This window comes from Euleptes europaea, chromosome 6 (assembly GCF_029931775.1).
Source record: "Euleptes europaea isolate rEulEur1 chromosome 6, rEulEur1.hap1, whole genome shotgun sequence".
Lineage (NCBI taxonomy): Eukaryota > Metazoa > Chordata > Lepidosauria > Squamata > Sphaerodactylidae > Euleptes > Euleptes europaea.
In genome coordinates this window covers 43,404,137-43,424,978 of record NC_079317.1, presented here as the reverse complement: position 1 = coordinate 43,424,978, position 20,842 = coordinate 43,404,137, and the positions used below count along the sequence as shown (strand labels likewise).

General features: G+C 40.2%; 1 non-coding gene across 1 annotated transcript; it reads left to right on the top strand.

Moving 5' to 3' along the window:
- Positions 1 to 16,942: 16,942 nt before the first annotated feature.
- Positions 16,943 to 17,014, top strand: TRNAA-AGC (transfer RNA alanine (anticodon AGC)). The gene has a single exon. It is a non-coding gene; the product is annotated as a tRNA-Ala (tRNA).
- Positions 17,015 to 20,842: the final 3,828 nt, after the last annotated feature.

Genomic DNA, 20,842 nt, shown 5'->3' with positions numbered 1-20,842 from the left:
ATCCCAAACCATCAAGTTTGAAGGAGCCAAAATGTTATCCAATCTGGTCAGGGCTGGCTCAAGATATTTTTCCTCCCCAAGCACTGCCCCAATCAGGCCCCAGGAAACGTATCTCTAATGATGAACGTACCTCTACATATCTCAGCCAGCAGCAACATGGGTCTTGGAGGCAACAGTTGGTATAAGCCACACCCATTTTGTCTTTCCATATGTCCTACTCTATTGATTTGGGTCTCTAAGGACCTGCTTGAGTCACTTTGGTGATCAACTGGCTCTGAGTCTGGTCCCCTCTGTAACAGAGAATCATTAACCAATAAATCCCCTAATGCTCAGTTTTCATGTTGCAGAGCCTCCAAACAAGAGCCTTTCTTTTGTGTAGACTCAACACAAACCCATACATTTCTAGAAAAGTTGTCATTAAACTACTTATCTGCTTTTTACATTTGTATCAACCCTACCTCCAAATTGAAACCCTACCTCCAAATGGAAAGTTTGCTTTAGATACGTCGCTACAATGGACATGATCAATCCAGCTACTAGGTCTGCTACATTCACTTACTTCTTGTTGATATAATAATCATAATTAAGACATCTATTATTTTTATAGAGTTAAGCTTATAAAAAGACACACTATTTGCTAACAATATCAAAGGGTTTTCAGTTGTGGTTTGAGTGCTTCTTCTGCAAGTGGGCTGTACCTCTGATTATCTTCCATTCATGCTTTACAAATGAAACCTTCTTCATCTGATTTTTATGAACACTTTTTGCCTTTCATTAAATCAGGAAACCTAGCAACCATTCCCATCGCAACAGGTTTGAGCTTTGTTCAGGCAAATGGCTTTAATTGTGGGAAAACATAAAGCAGTCGGCATCATTACAGACTAGAAACCAAACTGATGTCAAAGTAATTTTTTTTTTAATAAACGTGATCTTCTCTTTGGGCATCTTCAAATAAGAAAGTGGCATTCTTTTAACAAAGTTGTGTTTTCCAGAGAAAGCTTAAATGCCCTTTGTGTTCAAGACAGTCCTTTTTTAGTTCCTAGTTTAAAACTTTGTTTGGTACAAATGATGGCAAAACAAGAAAATAGAAGCATCCAGTATTTAAGTGCTGGCTGATTGCATTAAATGTAACAAAGTATCTTCTAGATATTGCATACAGGCATCTTAATTTTCAGGGCAATTAGCTTTCAGAGAACAGAAACAAATTATAGGAGTCGGGCAATAAAAGATGGACCAGATCTTATCTTCTGTAGCTGAGTAAGCCAATCTTAGATGTTATACAACTAATGATTTATGGAATGGCGAACTTGACCTTAATAGCATAATATTTTGACTAAAAGGGTCAACTGTTTTTCAAGATTTGTTGTCTTCAGTTAGTTCACATCCAAGGATAAGGAAAAAGCTGGCAGTTGAGACATAAAGTCTGAATAAATGACCTGACACAGCCCTCAACTCAATTATAAATAGGATGCCACAAACTTTTTGGGTTGCTGTGTCCCTTTTGGGTGATGATTGAAACAAAGGATATAAAAATATTTAACACTTTCCATTTCTTCTTACTTAGAAGTGTGTAAAGTGCTGTCAAGTTGCAACAAGATTATGGCAACCTCAGGAAGGATCTTTCAAGTCAAGTGAGAAGCAGAGGTGGTTTGCCATTGCCTTCCATCTATTTTCACCCTACCTTCATCTAAATCTAATCCAGCTTTCTTTATGATATGTTATGTGTATAGATTGAGGACATAGGGAGATAAAATGTATCATCTGACACCTTTGCCAATTGGAAATCATTCTGTTTCTCCATATTCTGTCCTAACAGTAGCCTCCTGTCCAGAGAATAATTATTGTTATTAATTTTTAATTTTTATTGCAGTCATAGATCAGAAAATATCTTATTGCATTTCTATGATAATTTCCAAAAACCTAAAACCTTGCATTTCGAGAATTGCTAAGAAAACGGATAAAATACTAATTAAGCCCTCCACCCACCCACCCCCCAAAAAAACAGTGTAAAACTTGGAGCAGTATTTTTATACAACTTACAATTCCTAATCCTTTCCAGCAACCCCTCTCTTGCTCCGGGCTTTTACTACACAAGCACAACATTTGGCCACTTGTTCGAGATCATGGGATTTTCATCAATTAATAACGTTACCAGCCATACCTGCTCTGAACTTTCTGTGAATATAGCTATTACAGGATTAACAAGGTTAACCTTCAACCCACTATAATATGGGCATTGAAAAAAAAAACACGTGTCATTGTCTCCACCTCACCCATAGCACATTGACAGAGTCTCTCTAGATATGGTTTTTTTTAAATATTTGCTCTCCAGAATATAGGTTGCACATGAAAGCGATCAGATGTTGTGGCACACCCATTAGTTTTAAAACCAGCCATAGCTTTTCATGATCCACACAGTCCAAATCTTTTTCTGTAATGTATGAAACACAAGCTGATTTTCTTCTGAAATTCTCTCTTATAGTCCAGTAACCAACATAAAATTGCAATTTGATCTAGTGAATGGCTGAGTAATATTCTTTAGGAGTAGCCATAGCTATTTAGCATATTTCTATCCTCCAAGAAGCTTCAGGGCATTAATAATTTCCCATTTCATCCTTATGAAGTAGGTTAGTAAATCAACTGGCTTAAGGTCACATCCTTCATGGTTAGCATGCATTTGAACTCAGATCACCCTGATCCTAGATAATCCTTCTATTTACAAAGACTTCACTGGCTATTGGCTGAACACTCAACCCAAGTTGTTAAAAGCATTCCTGGTCATTCCTGACAAAATCCAAGAGCAATCCCAGTACAAAATCCCAGTGCCTAATACCTATCTAAACATCTCCATGGTAAGGAACATAGAGTTTATAATCTCAATTATGTCATTTTTCCAGGCTGCTCAAGATTTGAGGGAAACATTTTTTTAAAAATCGGTTCTGAAAGCAGACCTCTTCCCCCTGCAGGATACTTTAAACTCGCCTCTTGTTACTTTAGCTATTTCCTAAGGCACTACTGTTTACATGCATTTGAATGATAAATTGCTACCTGAGGTGTTTAGACAACTTGTTGTGATTCAGGATAAAAAATGGGACACTTTCATTCCCATCCCACCTGCTTAGTTATTATGCTGCCTAAGAACAATGCCTCATTTCTGAACAATCCTGATGGGCAAAACATTTTTGTTGTTTTCCAAATATGAGCAAACAGTCCTAGGTCATGCTACTTTCATCTGAGTCTTTTCTTGCTTTCACTGATACTGAGGTAGGAAATCTCACCTGAGGAGCCAAATTGCAACAGTTCAGTGGGTCTAAATCAGTCAGCATCAATCAAGTTTGCTGATTTATCTGTGTTGAATCTTGCTAATTGTCAAAGTTCTCTACCGGACATCCAGCCATTTGCAATGCTCTGTCCCATGGAAACTGTGGAGGCATATAAGCAAATGGAATTGATGCTAAGATTCCTATTGATTAAGCTGCTCATTAGAAATGTGCAACATGAACTCAATCCATGAGTACATGTCTAATCTATCCAACATCCAAGCAATATTCCAACAGAGAATCCTGCACAACCTCTTAGAAAAATGTTATTTGAAATAGCATTAGATAACATTTAATAGTCAAAAGTAACAGTTGTGTGGTTGTTCTATAGTTTGTAACAATTTTCCCATAACAATAGAAATGCTGCTCCATCCCATCCCTCAATGAGGTGGGGAAAAGAAGTAGTTTGATGGAGGGGTCCCTACATCTTGATTCTGGGGGGTTAATGTGTGCCAACATTGTAGGGCAGGCAGGGAGGGCTTAAAAGATCTCACCCTCTTTCATTGTAGTCAAAATTAAGAGCTATGTGTTTGGTCTATAGTTTGTAATAATTTTCCCATTTATATATTTATTTACATTATTTATAGTGTGCCTTTTCTGCTGCGATTCAAGGAGGATTACACAGTGTAAATAACTACAGTCAGCAGGATTGGACATCCAGTAAGGAAAGCAACAGGATTGGGATTGCAGAAATCTGACACTAAGCAAAAATTGGAAACAGAGCTGAAACAAAGTATAAATCTAGTAGGAGCAACAAGACATTATTTATCTACATTCAGACAAAAGTTGTCAACTAAAGCCACAGGCACCATCCCATAGGCCAATCTGAAACCAGGCTGAAAAGAGTCCAGAGCAGATGAGTTATCCAGAAATACCTGAGGTTGTTCAGCTACTGGATGTTGCCCAGACAGGATAGATAAGAGACTGGGTAATAATTGGCCACATCATTTTTTCTGCAGGGATGGTTTTTTAAGTATTGAGTGAATAACTGCCTCTTTGAGGGGCTGAGGGATGGAGCCTTGGGTTAGTGACTGATTTGTGATAGACAGTAAGGACTCATGGATGTCCTCACATGACTTTAGCAGCCAGGATGAACAAGAATCCAAAACACAACTAGTGGCCTTCCCATATCCCAGGACCTTGTCAACATCAGTCATGAAAACTGGGTCAAAATGGTTCATCAATAAATCAGACAATGTATTAGGCATCTCTTCTGACTGACCTATGGCATCCAGATCAGAGCATATATGCAATATTTCTTCAGGGGGGGGGGGAAACACCTTTGAACAAGTATCACAACTGCCTGTCCCTGGGTCAATAAAGGTTCAGTAAGTAGATGCTTAGATACCTTAAACAATTAGGATAGCCATAGAGAAAAGCAGGCACTCACTGAAGAAGTACTTTATTCAAAGTGTAGGTAATTCAGTCTAACACGTGGCTTCTAAAAAGGCAAGAATCATGAGCAAACTCAGCTACTTTCTGAAAGAATAAAAATATTAGATATTTTTATTCTTTCTTGCAGTGCATTGTACACAGTTTTAAAAATGTTTTTTTTTTTAAATCAAACTACGGAGTTATGTTAGCTTTGTCATTCTGCTTCAGGGAGAAGAAAAGCAAGGAGCAACTCAAAAATCATATGAAGAACATGAATGCAAGAACATTCCAACAAAGATAGTGATCACCGCTAGGCTGTGTTTGTGGGAATGTAGCCGAGGAAAATAATTTTTTGGAAGATTGGGCGGTTTGATGTTCAACATTGAATATACCATGGAGAGAGGATTACTCAGCTATTCCCTAAGCAAACATTCAAAACTTTCCACTGGCATCAGCTGATGTAGACTCTTGTTTCTTAAGATAAATTGAAGCCTCAGTAATTGAGCTTTCTTCTTTACTAATTTGAACTTTCATTTATTTAGAAAATTTATACCTTGTATTTATTACAATGAAGGTACACAAGGCAGCTTGTTAAAGTAAAAAAAAAAAAAAAACAAGTTGCAATAGAAATGAAATAAATGAAGAAGGAAAAAAAATTGGCCATAAATAAAAATACAAATCAGATACTAGCAGGCATGTGCTGCAGTGAACTATGAATGGTTTCTTTTCTTTTTTTGCAGCACATTGACAAAAGTCCCCACTTCCATCTTCAGCCCTTCCTGCTGCTGCTGCCCCTGTTATTTCTGTTTAGGGGATACAATGAGCCTGGGGGATGCAACTCCCTCCTACCATCTAAACCCGCTGAGCAAATGTTTTACATTTTGACATTTTAAAAACCTGGGCCAAGATATGGCCGCCAGGAAGACATATATAACTGACAAATATTGTAAATACTTTACAGATGTCATCATTAAAAAACAACATCAAAAATAATCAGATGGGGGAGTGGGAGACAAAACTACTTATCACTCCTTGACCTGGTCTCCACAAGTGAAACTGGCATCATTATGAGCAAGATAAACATCACCATCTGACATCTGAATGTCAATATCACTGATCTATTCTAATATACGTTTGCTTCCTCAGGAGTACAGATACAGGTTGTGTTTCCCTGCACCTTGAGTGAGCACAGTAGATATAAATACTAAATAAACAAATGAATATTGTTCTTAGTCCTTCTGCTAACCTATGCCCTCTTTTCAGATAAGTTCATGTATTAATGTTCAGAGGCATTTCTCTAGCCACCTGTTACCATGGGCATAAGGCAAGCCTTGGGAATATATTCTATTATAGTCATTCATATCCAGACAGCAGCAATCCCCCCTTTCTCCCTGTGTTGGCAAAGGTATGCTTCTATATGCATGCCAAAGCACAACAATAATACTAAGTTCATAAAAAGAAAAAAAAAACTTGAAATTAAAGCTATTAATTGCAGAAATTAAAATCATATAGTAAGCAAAAATGCCTAGCAACTACTAGGCAAAAGAAAAATAAAATTTGAAATAAATGCAATATTCTTTCCTGAGGTCTAAAACTTCTTCCTCTGTGTAGTGAAGGCAGTTTCTTTTTAGTACTGGTCCACAGTTAGTCACATTGTTGAAGCCATTTTTCCTTCAGTTAGGCCACTGTCCTCAGAACTCTTAAGGAAAATTTCTCACATCCCAAGCAAAAACAAAGGATGCCTTCCCTCCTTATGCAAATACAACTCCACCTCTTCTGCCTGGAGAAAGAAATGCATACTATTAAACTTTGTTCTAGAAAATTCCCTGGGAACTGACTGTGACTTTCTACCTATGGCTTTTGTAGACCTTGACAGTTATGAATGCATAAATTACCATGTTCCCTGCTCAAGAACTCTGCAAAATAGCTACAAAAATTAGTTCTATATCCAGCGTGGTGTAGTGGTTAAGAGCGGTGGCTTGGAGTGGTGGACTCTAACCTGGAGAAGCAGGTTTGATTTCCCACTCTTCCACATGAATGGAGGAGGCTAATCTGGTGAACCAGGTTGGTTTACCTACTCCTACACACGAAGCCAGCTGGGTGACCTTGGGCTAGTCGCAGCTCTCTTGAGAACTCTCTCAGCCCCACCTACCTCACAGGGTGTCTGTTGTGGGGAGGGGAAGGGAAGGTGATTGTAAGTCAGTTTGATTCTTATTTAAGTGGCAGAGAAAGCTGGCATATAAAAAGCAACTCTTCTTCTTTCTGGAAAGGCTGTTTTAGGTTAATGTATGAGCATCAGAAGACTGGGAATTGAACATTCCTCTTCCCCATCTATAAATTTTACACAACATTTCTGTGGAATAAGGTGTCATTTTGCCATACCTTCCATGCTATGTGTTCTACAATCATGCCAAGTATATGGATCATGACAGGCCTACCCCACTATACTGCAGACTTTCTCTACACTACATTAGAGCAAGAAGCATCCTGCTTTTGCCAAGGATCCTGGTATGTAGCTTTGTCTTCCTTCCAGTGGGAGTACTCCTGTTTGAAGGGTAGGGTTGCCAACTCCAACTTGGGAAATTCCTGTAGATCTAGGTGGGAGACTAGGAAGGGTGGAATCTGGGGATGGGAGAGAGCTCAGCAGGAAAGTAATGAGATAGTCCACCCTCCAAAGTAGCCATTTTCTCCAGGGGAACTGGTTTCTATTGTCTGGAGATCAGATGTAATTCCAGGAGACCTCCAAGTTCCAACTGGAGGTTGGCAACCTAAGATCTTCAGACCACAGAGATCAGTTCCCCTGAAGAAAATGGCTACTTTGAAGGGTGGACTCTATAGCATCACATCCCTGCTAATTTGCCCCCCCAAATCCTCCCCCCCCCCAGGCTGTACCCTCAAATCACCAGGTATTTCCCAACCAAGAGTTGTCAACCCTATGGCAAGCCGAGCCAAGGGCCTGGGTGGAAATGGCTGTGTGATGCCCTGAGGTGAGAAATGAAAGTACCGTAAAACAGGGTCTCTTGATAATTCGTGACAAAGGGAATTCTTCTTTTTTTAAAAAAATATTCAATGTAGTGCTATGTGGGTCCGTCTTGCAGAATTAAAGCCAAAGAAATGTATCACCTTAAATAAAAATCACAGACATAAAGCTTTAAAGCAAAAAGAACCATGATCAAATATTAAGCATGTTCAAATATGTCTTTGAATACGACAGGAGAGGTGTTAAAGGATGTGTGGGTCAAAAGTGAAATTAGTCAAGATTAGCAAAATTCTCATCCATCCAAATAAAGCTGATTTCAAAAGAAATAAAAGTATGTCATAGCTATGAAAAGGTGAACAGTCAATTTAAATAATTTTGCTGGCCTTTAGAGCCTCCCAGCAGTTATGTTAATATCAGTCTCCTCTTCTTTATTGTCAATTGTTAAGTGAAAACTTTCAGGCTCCTTGAAGCAGACTGTCTAACGCTAAAGCACAACAAAAGCTCCTAGCTCTTTGTAGTAGCTTTAGACAGTTTAGTTCAAGGAGCCTGAAAGCATTTGTGCCTTGCCCTTCACAGCAAATTATAGGCTAATTTTAGTACACTCTTTTCATACATTTCACAGTTGACTATTCTTTGTGCATGCTCATGAACATGTGAGCGCCATTGGTTCCCCAACATATAAATTAGCTAGATATTCGACCACCCTCCTACAGGACCACATTGGAAAAACCACTTCTTACATCAACGATTCAACTCATTTCATCAACAAAATCGGTCCGTTGAGACTCAATCCACAGGATATATTAGTCAGTTTTGATATTGTATCCCTTTTTACCAGGGTTCCAGTGAAAGACACAATCTCATTGATTAACCAGATTTTTCCAGAAGATATAACAGCCTTATTTCACCATTGTTTGACAAGTTATTTCCTATGAGATAAAGAATTTTATGAACAGATTGATGGAGTAGCTATGGGAAGTCCACTCAGTCCAGTAATAGCAAACTTTTACATGGAATATTTTGAAAAGACAGCATTAGAATTGGCACCTTACAAACCTACAGTCTGGTTCAGGTTCGTAGATGATACATTTACTATTTGGAGCCATGGTGAAGAAAAATTTATGGACTTTCTAAACCATCTTAATAATATCCATCCAAACATTCAGTTTACCATGGAAAAGGAAATTGAGGGTAAACTCCCATTTCTTGATACCCTTGTCATCCGTAAAACAAACTTTCAGTTAGGTCACAAGGTCTACCGGAAACCAACTCACACAGATCGCTACTTACACAAAAACTCCAACCACCACCCCTGACAGAAAAGAGGAATAATCAAAACATTAATGGACCGTGCAAGACGGATCTGTGAACCACAGTTTCTCAAGGAAAAAATTAATCATCTAAATCACACACTGCTAGCAAACGACTATTCCAGAAATGAAATCAGAAGAGCCATTAAACCAAACAAAAATCAGAAAACTCAGGAAAAACAGTATCCCATAGGAAAGGTATTCTTGCCTTTTTTTTTTAATAAATTTTTTATTGCTTTTTCCATAAAGTTGATACAATAATCCCATTCGATATACCATCTATCTTATTTTTCCATATATAAACAATAATAATACAGTGCTGAATTGATATCCTCATAGTAAAATACATATAACAATTTGAACTTCCCCCCCAACTTCCTCTAACCCATTCTTAATCCTGTCACTTCTTTGTATTACTCTTTGCCTATCCTTCTAGAACATTATATATTTATTTTTATTTATGTATTTCTTTCTTATATCCATGCATACGCCATAACTTTGTAACCCTATCTGATATGATTAATTAACATTGAAAGTAATTAAAAGTGCTAAAAGAGTATAAATTATTCCAAAAACTAGGATAGAACTACTTATCATGTAAATGTAAAAAAGAAAAAAATATATAATTATTTCTCTACACTTCCCCTTATTCCCAATATTTTAATACCCTACAACCCTTCATCCCTTCTTTTTAAAAGACTTCTTCTGTCGGGGGTTTCTACTGTTCTTTTCTTGCTTCCTTGGTATAGTCTCTTGAAGTCGATGGTGTCCAGTTACTACATCTTGCCCAGTTGAGTCTTCATCCCGTCACATTTCTTCTTGGTCTTTGCCTTGAATTGGATCTGTCAATTCTTTGTGGCTTAATAAAAATCTTTCAGCCTCAGCTGGTGAATTGATGGCACATCTGCTCTGTTTATAGATGAACGTAAGTCCTTGTGGTATTAACCAGGGATACTTTATTCCATTTTTCCTCAGTATCGTTGTGAAGTCTTTGCAACCAAGTGGCGAGATATATCTTTTAGCATTATTAATGGTAATCCATCTACCAAAAGAGGATTATCATATTGGATTTGCATGATTGTATTCCTCATTTTGAGATAAAAAAAGACAATCACAATCTCCTTGGGTGTTAATTTCTGTATGTTTGGTGACAGGGGAACTCTGTAAATTTTATGCATAGTTTAATTTTTGATCACTTAAATGGAAAATATCAGCAAGTGACTTTATCATAATCTCTCTGGTATCCCCATATTTTCCCGCGAGATTGCGTAATCGTAGATTTGATTCTCTCGATTTCATATCCAAAAATGCCATCTGGTCCTTCAAAATTTCTCCTTGTATTTGTAGGTTTTCAATTTGTTTCTCATTATCTTTAGTTTCCTTGTAAATTTCCTTTTGTTCCTCCTCCACTTTTGTTATAGTAAGTTCCATCTTATTCATGTCTATTTTTAATACCTTCACTTGTTCTTTAATTGACTTAATCTCATTCATAAGATTGTCAAGTTTCTGGTCAAGTAGTTGAGTCATATGCTGTGTTTGATGTTGAATTAGCTTGTTAAGTGTTTCAGTTTGCTGCATCAAAAGTTCCTCCACTCTTTTGTAATCCATGGTTCCCTGTAGAATTAGTTGCATAGGCGGGCAATATTGATGTAACACCCACCATCGAGTTTCAAGAGTCTTCTAGTTAGGTCTGTAGGGACATCTGGTATGTCTCACTGAGTCTCCTCGCTCTCACAATGAAACGTGGCAGGAAGACTCAAAAGCGAAAGTATTTCAAATCAGAAATAAATCTTCTTCCCTCCCCCTTCTGACTTGGAGTCTTCAGTTGCTGCATATAGTGTCACTCAAATCCTTAGTTGTTATGTCTAGCCGCAAGAAAGATTTATAATCCTCCGTCCGGTTGGTGATTTTTCTTATTTATTATCAAGTTATCTTGTGGTCTTGGGAAGGGGGGGGTGCGGGTGTACAGCTAGTTTAAAGAAACTCCTCCGTCTCTCTTTTTTTTAAGAAAAGCAAACAAAAGAAGTTCTTGGCACTTACAGGTCTCGGATGTTGGGGTTTCTGATGATTAAAATATTTCAATAGCTGGTATTAGGTAGAGGAGATCTGGTCCCAATTCCATAAGAGGCGCTCGCAGCGATGGTCTTCCCTCAGCCGAGCGGGACAGCTCCAACCCCCCCCCCCGGTTTCGTTCCCAGGGGAAAGATTGGGAGTCAAACCGCACTGGTCGGCAGCAGGAATTGCCTGCTCCACGTTCCACCTTTTAGGAACACGGTCGAGTCACTGAAAGTGACTCGCATCCAAAGTGCCTCCTGGTTCTCTCAAGAGCTCTTGAGAGAAGTTGCGATCAGATCAGCCATCTTGCCAGAAGTTCGTATTCTTGCCATTTATTAAAGGGGTCACTGATAGGATGGAGAAACTTTTGAAAAAACATAACCTACAAAGAGTGTTTAAACCCACCAAGAAAATACAACAGATGCAATGATCAGCAAAAGACAAAAGAGACCCCCTCACCTCTGCAGGAGTATATCGTATACCTTGCAGCTGTGGACAAGTTTACATCGGGACAACAAAATGCAGCATACAAACAAGGATCAAAGAACATGAAAGATACTGCAGACTTGGCCAACCTGAGAAATCAGCAGTGGCTGAACATGGACTGACACAAACAGGACACAGGGTCTTATTCCAAGACACTGAAAGACTGGACAATTCTTCCAACTATTTTGTCAGATTGCACAGAGAAGCCATAGAAATTCATAAACATCAGCACAACTTTAACAGAAAAAAAGAGAGTTTAAGAATGAATAAGGCTTGGCTTCCTGTCCTGAAAACCTCCAGACTAACAAAGACTACAGTCCACAATAGCCATGCAGATTAGCTTTGGATTTCACACATTAACAGATCACTTCAGGATACAAGGGTTCCATATTAACACACCACACCCTCATTAGCACATTATCTTGATACTTACAGGACAATGATTAGCACATTACCTTTGATACTTTTTGCAGGACAATGATTCAGCTCAACCCAACCCCTTTCTGACTATATATTACTCTTCCTACACAGTCACTGAGAGACACTGTCCTTCAGTGTTACTCCTCTGAAGATGCCTGCCACAGCTGCTGGCGAAATGTCAGGAAAGAAAATACCAACACCATGGTTACACAGCCCGGATAACCCACAAGAACCAATAACCACACCTGTTTTATTTTTTGAGGGTTTTATGGACCTGCTTAGGTTCTGAGATTTGATGAGATCAGGCTAGCCTGGGCCATCCCGCTGAAATGCCTCGTTTAATTAGCACTGGGCTGCATTTGCCTAATCCAATGAGATTATACTGAATAAAGATCCAGTATAGGACAGTGGTAGGGTTGCCAGGTCCCTCTTTGCCACCAATGAGAGGTTTTTGGGGCAGAGCCTGAGGAGGGCAAGGTTTAGGGAGGGGAGGGTCTTCAATGCCATAGAGTCCAATTGCCAAAGCGGCCATTTTATCCAGGTGAGCTGATTTCTATCAGCTGGAGATCAGTTGTAATAACAGAAGATCTCCTTCCACCTCCTGGAGCATGGCAACCCTAGACAGAGGTGTTGTGTTATTTATGAGAGTTTCGTCTATTTTTTTCATAGCACAGATAATCCTATCTATGTGCGCTTTGTAAATTAAGAAACTAGTTAAAAAATTTATATGAGGTTTTCCAGCACAACTTTTTAATTTATCGTTTCAGACTTTTGTTACAAACGGTATATTTTATGTTTGCTGTAGTCTGAAAGTCTTGTCAAGAGCACATTTAGGAGAGACACAGCACTCATTAATCTATATCTAGCTAGCTACCGAAACTTTAATCTATTCATGTATTTGTGTGTCATTCTTGTCAGCTTGCAAATGGCTGAATCATTGATGCAGGCCTTTAAACTGACAAATGATGAAAACGATGCAGAGAGCACAAATCAGATTTCGAAAGGAAGCATAAAATGCATGTAGAAATGTTGCTCTTTTCAAGCCTTTCATGTAAGACTTCTGGAATCAATGGATTTTACACTCAGGAAATTTGTATCACGCCCCGTTTTATAAACAGCCCCTCTCCTGAGAGAGCCACTGAGCCCACAAAGAATGTAGGCATCTCAGGAAAATGAAACAAAAGACCAGAAAGGTTTTGAATGTAGGAAGTCTGCTTTCCTAAAGGCTCTGGCAGTTCCTAAGCAACATTGCTCTTGTAAATCCTTTATGTGGTCTTTACGCTATCCCATCAGGTGACCCTACAAGAAGAGACAAGCTAAAGCATCTGCAGACACAATAATGATTTCTGTCCATCAAGCTTATTTGTTATGCAAGGCCATTTCAGGATTTCTTCTGTATAACCTAACAAGTCCCCAAAGGAGTCAATCTCCAAGCTAATTCTCCGAGCAGCTATTCTCGCTTTTGGAAACCACTGGAAAAAAAAAACACACAACAGGAGCCGCTGGCTCCTTTCCCCAGATCTCTCTATGTACATACAGCTGCACCTGGGCGATCACACAAAACCATATAATTTATGTAATGTCCTGGACAGCTTCGTCAAGATTTCCACTTGATTGAATATATCATTTGAGCTGAGCCAGACTTGTCATGTGTATTTTTAAAATATCCACATCCAGCAGAATGTTAGCAAACCTCTATGTATGGCGCTTATACATATAACAAGAAAAGCAGGAATCAGCTGTTAGAAAATGGAACTAAGAATTCAATTTCTATTAGCAATTTCTATTAGCATCTCACCTCTATCATCTTTACACTTTCATTCTGCATGTGTCAGCTACAAGAATGCAAGTTGACTTGGATGTCCTTCAGAATCCTTTAGTTATGTGACCTTTATATTGCCAACTGGAGAAAAATGTCCTGTCCTGTTAAAAGCATCATCATCATCATCATCATCATCATCATCATCATCATCATCATCATCATCATCATCATCATTTCCTCTTTCCCTTTCCTGAAAGCCCCCATAGCCTCTCCCTTTTCTTGCCTCCTTCTCTCCTTCCCTCCCAACATCCAACCTACATTTATCTGCCCCTCAGTCTTCAGCTTTCCTTCTCCCTTCTCAGAAACCTCTACCTAGGAAAAGTATGGCCCACTTGCATGGTAAAGAACTGGTCCCTCTTCACTAACGGCAGGAGGTTTTTTGGGCAGAGCCTGAGGAGGGGAGGGTTTGGGGAGGGGAGGGACTTCAATGCCATAGAGTCCAATTGCCACAGAGGCCATTTTTTCTCCAGGTGAACTGATCTCTATCGGCTGGAGATCAGTTGTAATAGCAGGAGATCTCCAGCTAATACCTGGAAGCTGGCAACCTACCTCAAAGACTTGAGAGGGGGCATCTCACTTTACCCTGCCCTATTATTTCCTCTTTCCCTTTCCCTATAGACTCTCTCCTTTTCCTACTTCCTTCTCTCCTTAGGGTTGCCAGCCCAGGATCTGCTGGAATCACAACAGATCTCCCAACTACAGAGATCAATTCCACCTTAGGCTTGCTAGGTCCAGGTTAGGAAATTTCTGGAGATTTGGGGGTGGAGATATGAAAGGGCAAGGTTTGGAGAGGGAAGCAACCTCAGCAGGGTATAATGCCATAGAGTCCATCCTCCAAAGCAGCCATTTTCTCCAGGGAAAATGATATCCATCATCTGGAGAGCAGTTGCAATTCTAGGTGATTTCCAGTCTCTACCTGGAGGTTGTCAGGCAGCCCTAGTTCCCCTGGAGGAAATGGCTGCTTTGAAGGGTGGACTCTATGGCATTATATTCGGCTGAGGCCTCTAGGGTGTCCAGGTTGCTTGGATTGGTGGGCAATTGATTGTCAATCCATCAGCCAGCTCAGGAGCAGGGATTGTGCACATGCACGGTCACGCCGATACAATTACATCACTTCCAGTTTACACCCGGAAGTGCTACATTGTGATGGGACGCTTCACTACTCAAACCCCTAGCATTTCGGGGGGTTGAATGGTAAATTTCTGGGTGTAAACCAGAAGTGACATAATCGTGTCAGTGTGGCCCAGCAGATCCCTGTCCCAGCTCTGCCCCCAAAACCTCCCATCAGAGGAGAGGGGGTACCTGGCAATCCTGGGCCTCTTCCCTTCCCAAAACCTGCTCTCCTCAGACTCAACCACAAAATCTCTAGGAATTTCCCAACCTGGAGCTGGCAAGCCTTCAGGCCTCGCCCAGTGGGTCTTCCTTCAAAGACCAAAATAGGCCTGGAAAGGACCCTCTCCCCCTGCCTTTTTATTGTGATTGCCTAGCAACAGCCACTGAGGGAATCCATTTCTTAAACCTACAGGCTCTCCTTTTATTATTTTAAAGATTTTAAAACCCCAATTCATTGGAAACAGAGGAAAAATGGGTGCCCATAATATTGGGCCCCAACCCAATCTTTTCCAAACTTTGGAGTTCTTCTAAGGAGAGTCACCATAAACTATGCTGAAAATCTGCTACCTCTACCTTTAAAAACTCTAGCAACGTAAATGATAAGGATTGAGATTGGATCAATACCATTTCCATTCACCTTCCAGTCTGATATCATAAGCATTCCTTTAAAGTTAAATTTACTCTTATTATCTACTAACAGGGTTCCCAGGTCCCTCTTTGCCACTGGTGGGAAATTTTTGGGGCAGAGCCTGAGGAGGGCTGGGTTTGGGGAGGGGAGGGACTTCAATGCCATAGAGTCCCATTGCCAAAGCGGCCATTTTCTCCAGGTGAACTGATCTCTATTGGCTGGAGATCAGTTGTAATAGCAGGAGATCTCCAGCTATTACCTGGTAGTTGGCAACCCTATCTACTAACTATTGTTCTTGTGTTTGCCAGAGGTATAGAAAAAACATTAGAAAGCAATTGATTTCAAATTAAGGTAAATCAAAATCTTAAATAATTATATCACAGGCCATTTGGGTTTCCCCTCAAAGCAAAGAAACCTAAGGTCCCCAAAGCAAAATTAGTGCTGTCTTGTATGTGCAGGGGGGAAAGGAGACTAATTCAAAGTGAATTAATCTGCAGTTCATTAGCAAACACTAATGTTGCTTTGGGGACCGAAGGAAATTAATAGGATTATAATTATAAGCAACAAGTGTCTTCATAAACATCTAATTGCTTGTCAAGGATGTACAATATACTATGCAAGGCTGTTGGATGACTGGGTGCCATAAATCAGGTTTTCAGTTATGCAACAGTTTGTGGGAATAGTATATCCACAGGCAGTTGTGACCAGGGTCATTTCAAAGATGTTGGGGTAGTGATGAAGAAAAATGTGAAATGAATGAGGTATGCTTTGCATGAGTCTGCACATGTACACACACACACACACACACACATACACACACCTTTTGCGGTTTTTGTTTTCCAGAAACATGGAGTATGTGCACCTAGTTTTTATTTCTTTGGGGAAATGCATAAACCTCAGTGTTACTTTTGCAATGTCACCCAAAATGTCATCCTTGTGGAAAGTTCACATACAGGGGGAGTCAGAGAGTGAGTACCAAGGGCTTCCTCTGATGAGATAAGCCAAGGCTATGATGAACCAGTTTTATAAGTTCTCTGAGATTCAGAAAGATAGCTCACAGAGAGGAATTAGATGGGGAGCTCATGGTGGGAATGTATGGGGCAAGAGAGTTGGTTAAAAAGTTCTACCTTTAAGAAGAGCAGCCATCATAAAGACAGTATTTCTGTCCTCACCATCTTATGTTGGACAGGGTGGACACTGCTTATCTCTACTTATCTCTATCTTATCCATGCGTCCAAATAGCAGCCAGTAACAAATTTGCCGCTGAGGAAGCCATTTGGGGTGCATTCCTGTGACAAGAGTGATGTGTACTTTGGACTTTATTTAGAAAAAAAGCTTCACTGAAATCAATGGAACGTAGGGAAACGGTATGTGTGTGTCCCAGATGAGGTGGCAGCCACTATTTTTTACAACCCATCACAACACATAGAGGGAGGGGCTGTGGCTCAGTGGTAGAGCATCTGCTTAGCATGCAGAAGGTCCCAGGTTAGATCCCTGGCATCTCCAGTTAAAGAGACTAGGTGAGCAGGTGATGTGAAAGACCTCTGCCTGAGACCCTGGAGAGCCGCTGCCAGTCTGAGTAGACAATACTGACTTTGATGGACCAAGGGTCTGATTCCATATAAGGCAGCTTCATGTGTTCATGTGTAATATACCCACAGTTCAGCTGTCAATTCTTCATGTTGGCATTGTTATGCAGATGCATGCTTACTGCAGAAGTATACTCTCATGCTTCCAGCATCTACCCTTTCTGTGTAATGACAGGGGAACAAGCGACTGCTGAATCCTACAAAGCTGCCCTCTGCGCCAGGAATCTCTGTGTTGGGGTTTCAGTCACAGACAGACTTTTTCTAAAAAAAACTTCTGGTTTTCCCTATGGCTCTGTTTGGGCAACTGGAATTGCTTGGAGTTCCTGCTGTATCTTCATTATAAACCCCTCATTGTATTTCAATTCTTTGCCCAGGACTTTTATCTGTTCAGCAACTGTTCTCGCTCCTCAGGCATTCTTGTGCAGCAATCCTCTCCCTTCCCTAAACCCCCAGATTCATATTGCAGACCAGCACTGGGTTGTGAAAAATTGAAAATGTATTTTATTCCAGTGGGACAGAGAAGACAAACAGAGACAGACATGAAGATTTCATTTTCATTATTGTTTCAATTTTTCCTTTAGAATCCATGGGAAAAAAATCTACAGAGGCCCATCTTTGCCAGTAATAGAAATTCAAATATTACATTTCTTCAAGCACGCTCTTACAAGACTTTCAGATGGCCCTGCTGGCTTTCTATTGTCAATTCACTATTGAGAATTCTATCAGTCCTCTTGCTGGAATCCTCTAGTGCCTTTTTACCTCTCCCCAAAAAGCTCCACTGCTAACTACAAAGAAGACCCAGTGCAAATTCTGTTTCTTATACAAATCCTTAAAATGTGGTAGAAGTTCTTCCATACTCTGTTCTTTGAAATCCTTCTATGCATTTGCCTGGTGGGCAACTATGCTTTACAGTTCTGTGAAAGATGACTTGCCTATTTGGAATTCCAAGCACACACACAGATCCTCACCTTCTGCACACTGATGATGGTTATGTTCCCTGCAGGCAAAACTTCTCAAAGATTTTTTTCCCCCAGTCAGAATGAGTGAGCCCTTTCAAAAGCATATTCTGCTGGGGAGATAGCTAGCTCTGCTTGCAATACAATGTGAGGCATCTTGTATATAAGATGCAGCCAGAAATATTTTTGTCACTTCGAACAAACAAGAAAGAAATATGCCTCATCGGCACCAGATTTTTAAATTAGCTGCGCTCAGATTTCATTCAGTAAATAAATGGCCCAAAAAACTGGTTTGATAGCGGGCAATGTAGCCATTTCTCTTGCACTTTCTTTCTTGACTTTTTGTGTGTAACTTTGTTGTTTCAGTAAAGAAAAGCCTCCATTTTGATATATACTTAAAAAAAAACATTCAAAAAAATTTTCACCTCTTAAAGGGTCTCAAGGTTTCCATATGAAAACAAAACAAAACACAGAAACACAAGTGCTTATTATTGTCGACATATGGGTCTGAATAGATTAAAGCTAGATTCAGGGCAGAACAACAACACTACAATAATGTGCACACCTGAGTACAGAAACATTGCAGAAATACATGTTGTCCATTGTTGTCTTCACAGTCAGTTGTAGTTAGGGTCAATGATAACAGCACATTTCAACTCATGTATGAGTAGCTAGGTACAAATAATGCAGTGTTAGGAAAAGGCCACCAGAAATGATGAACACATTTATGGTGTTTAACAGTGACAGATGAGAGGTTTATAGCCGATCATCTCATCTGAAAGGTGATAGAAGAGAAAATATAGAGTCATAGTTCTATTTCATTTCCCAAAAAACCTGTATTAGGGTTGCCAACCTCCAGGTGGCAGCTGGAGATCTCCCGCTATTACAATTGATCACCAAGCAACAGAGATCAGTTCACTAAAGAAAATGGCCACTCCATGATATCATACCCCAAGAACTCCATGGTATTATACCCTATGGAAGTCCCTCCTCTCCCCAAATCCTGCCCTCCTCAGGCTCCACCCTCAAAATCTCCAGGTATCTTCCAACCTGGAACTGGCAACCCTAGCCTGTATGCATGGTGCTGGAGTTTTCATGTTGCAACTTCCTTCTCTCCCTGAAAGTGAGATACCTGATTTAAAGATTTGCAGGAGAAGGGGTATTTCAGTTTCTCGTTTTTGCTAAAATCTGCCTTCCCCAGATGAAAACTAAGAAGATTTCTTCCTTTGGCACTCATTTTCTCTGCTGATATATACAGGAAAGGCCTCCAAGTGTGTGCACTTGTGTTATTTGTGCGCTCACGCGTGTGAGCATTGGTGTGCAACTATATGTGTAGACCTCTGGAGATCTGGGCCTATATTTTTTTCCCCTTACAAGATTGCAACTTTCATCCTGAAGTGAATTTTACGTGTACCTCTCTCTCTCTCTCTCTCTTTAATCCTGAGTGTATTGTGCTTTAGAAAAATAAAAATGAATTTGACTTAATGGAATTCCAGGAAGCAAAGGACAACAAAGGAATGAAAGAAGCGTTTTAATTATGACTCTGTAATTGCTTTGCAATGTGTAGCTTCAAATATTTTGACATAAGAGGAGTTGAGCTGCAATTAGAAGCATCATGAAGGATGTATTGATTTGGGTTTGCAGCTTGCAACACAGCTGCCTTGGGAAACTGACCTGTTTTTTATTGCCTTAGTACAAGATTTTCAAAACATGGCTACAGTGGCTGGAGGGGCCAAGGCTCAGTGGTAGACCAGGTCCAATTGCCACCACATCCAGTTAAAAAGATCAGGTAGGAAGGAGGTGATGTGAAAGACCCCTCTGCCTGATATCCTGGAGAGTTGCTGCCAGTCAAAGTAGACAATATTGACCATGATAGACCAATGGTATGACTCAATATGAAAAAGTCACTGGAAAAGACAATAAGGCTAGGAAAATTTGAAGGCAACAAGAGGAAAACCCAACATGATATGGATTGACTGAGTCAAGGAAGCCACGGCTCTCAGTTTGCAAGACCTGAGCAAGCCTATATAGATAGGACATTTTGGAGGACATTAATTCATAGAGTCGCCAGGAGTCAGAAGTGACCTAATGGAAGTTAACACACACATACATGACTCAATATAAGGTAGCTTCATCTACAGCAACAGCTCAATATTAGCTCAAGAAGCACTGCTTTCTATGTGAAAGTATGAGATTGTGGTCTGCTGATTCAGACAGTGTCCCATCTAAACCAATGCTGTCTATACTGACTAGCAGAGGCTCTTCAAGTTGTCACCAAGAGGTTTTCCTGAGGTGAGCCAAGGACCTTCAGCATGCAGACAGTACTCTGCCACTGACCTGTGGTGAGCCAGTGTGGTGTAGTGCTTAGGAGCAGAGGACTCTAATCTGGAGAACCGGATGTGATTCCCCACTCCTCTACACGAAGACTGCTGGGTGACCTTGGGCCAGTCACAGTTCTCTCAGAACTTTCTCAGCTCCACCTACCTCACAAGGTGTCTGTTGGGGAAGGGGAAGATGTTTGTAAGCCACTTTGAGACTGATGCGGAAGCCAAGCGGATTAGCAGTCTTGTCCAGGATACCCATCAGACAGTCCACGGCCACATAGAAAAAGTGTCGTTTATTTGTACAGTGCAGAAATATATACAGATACTCCTTTCACACTCTCCGCTCATAACATCCCGCATAGAACTGCGGTTTCACTTCAATATATACACCTGGTGGTTGCAGCCACCAATCACAGTAGATATCCAATTATCCTGGCATTGCTACTGCATTGCGTCAGCCACCTG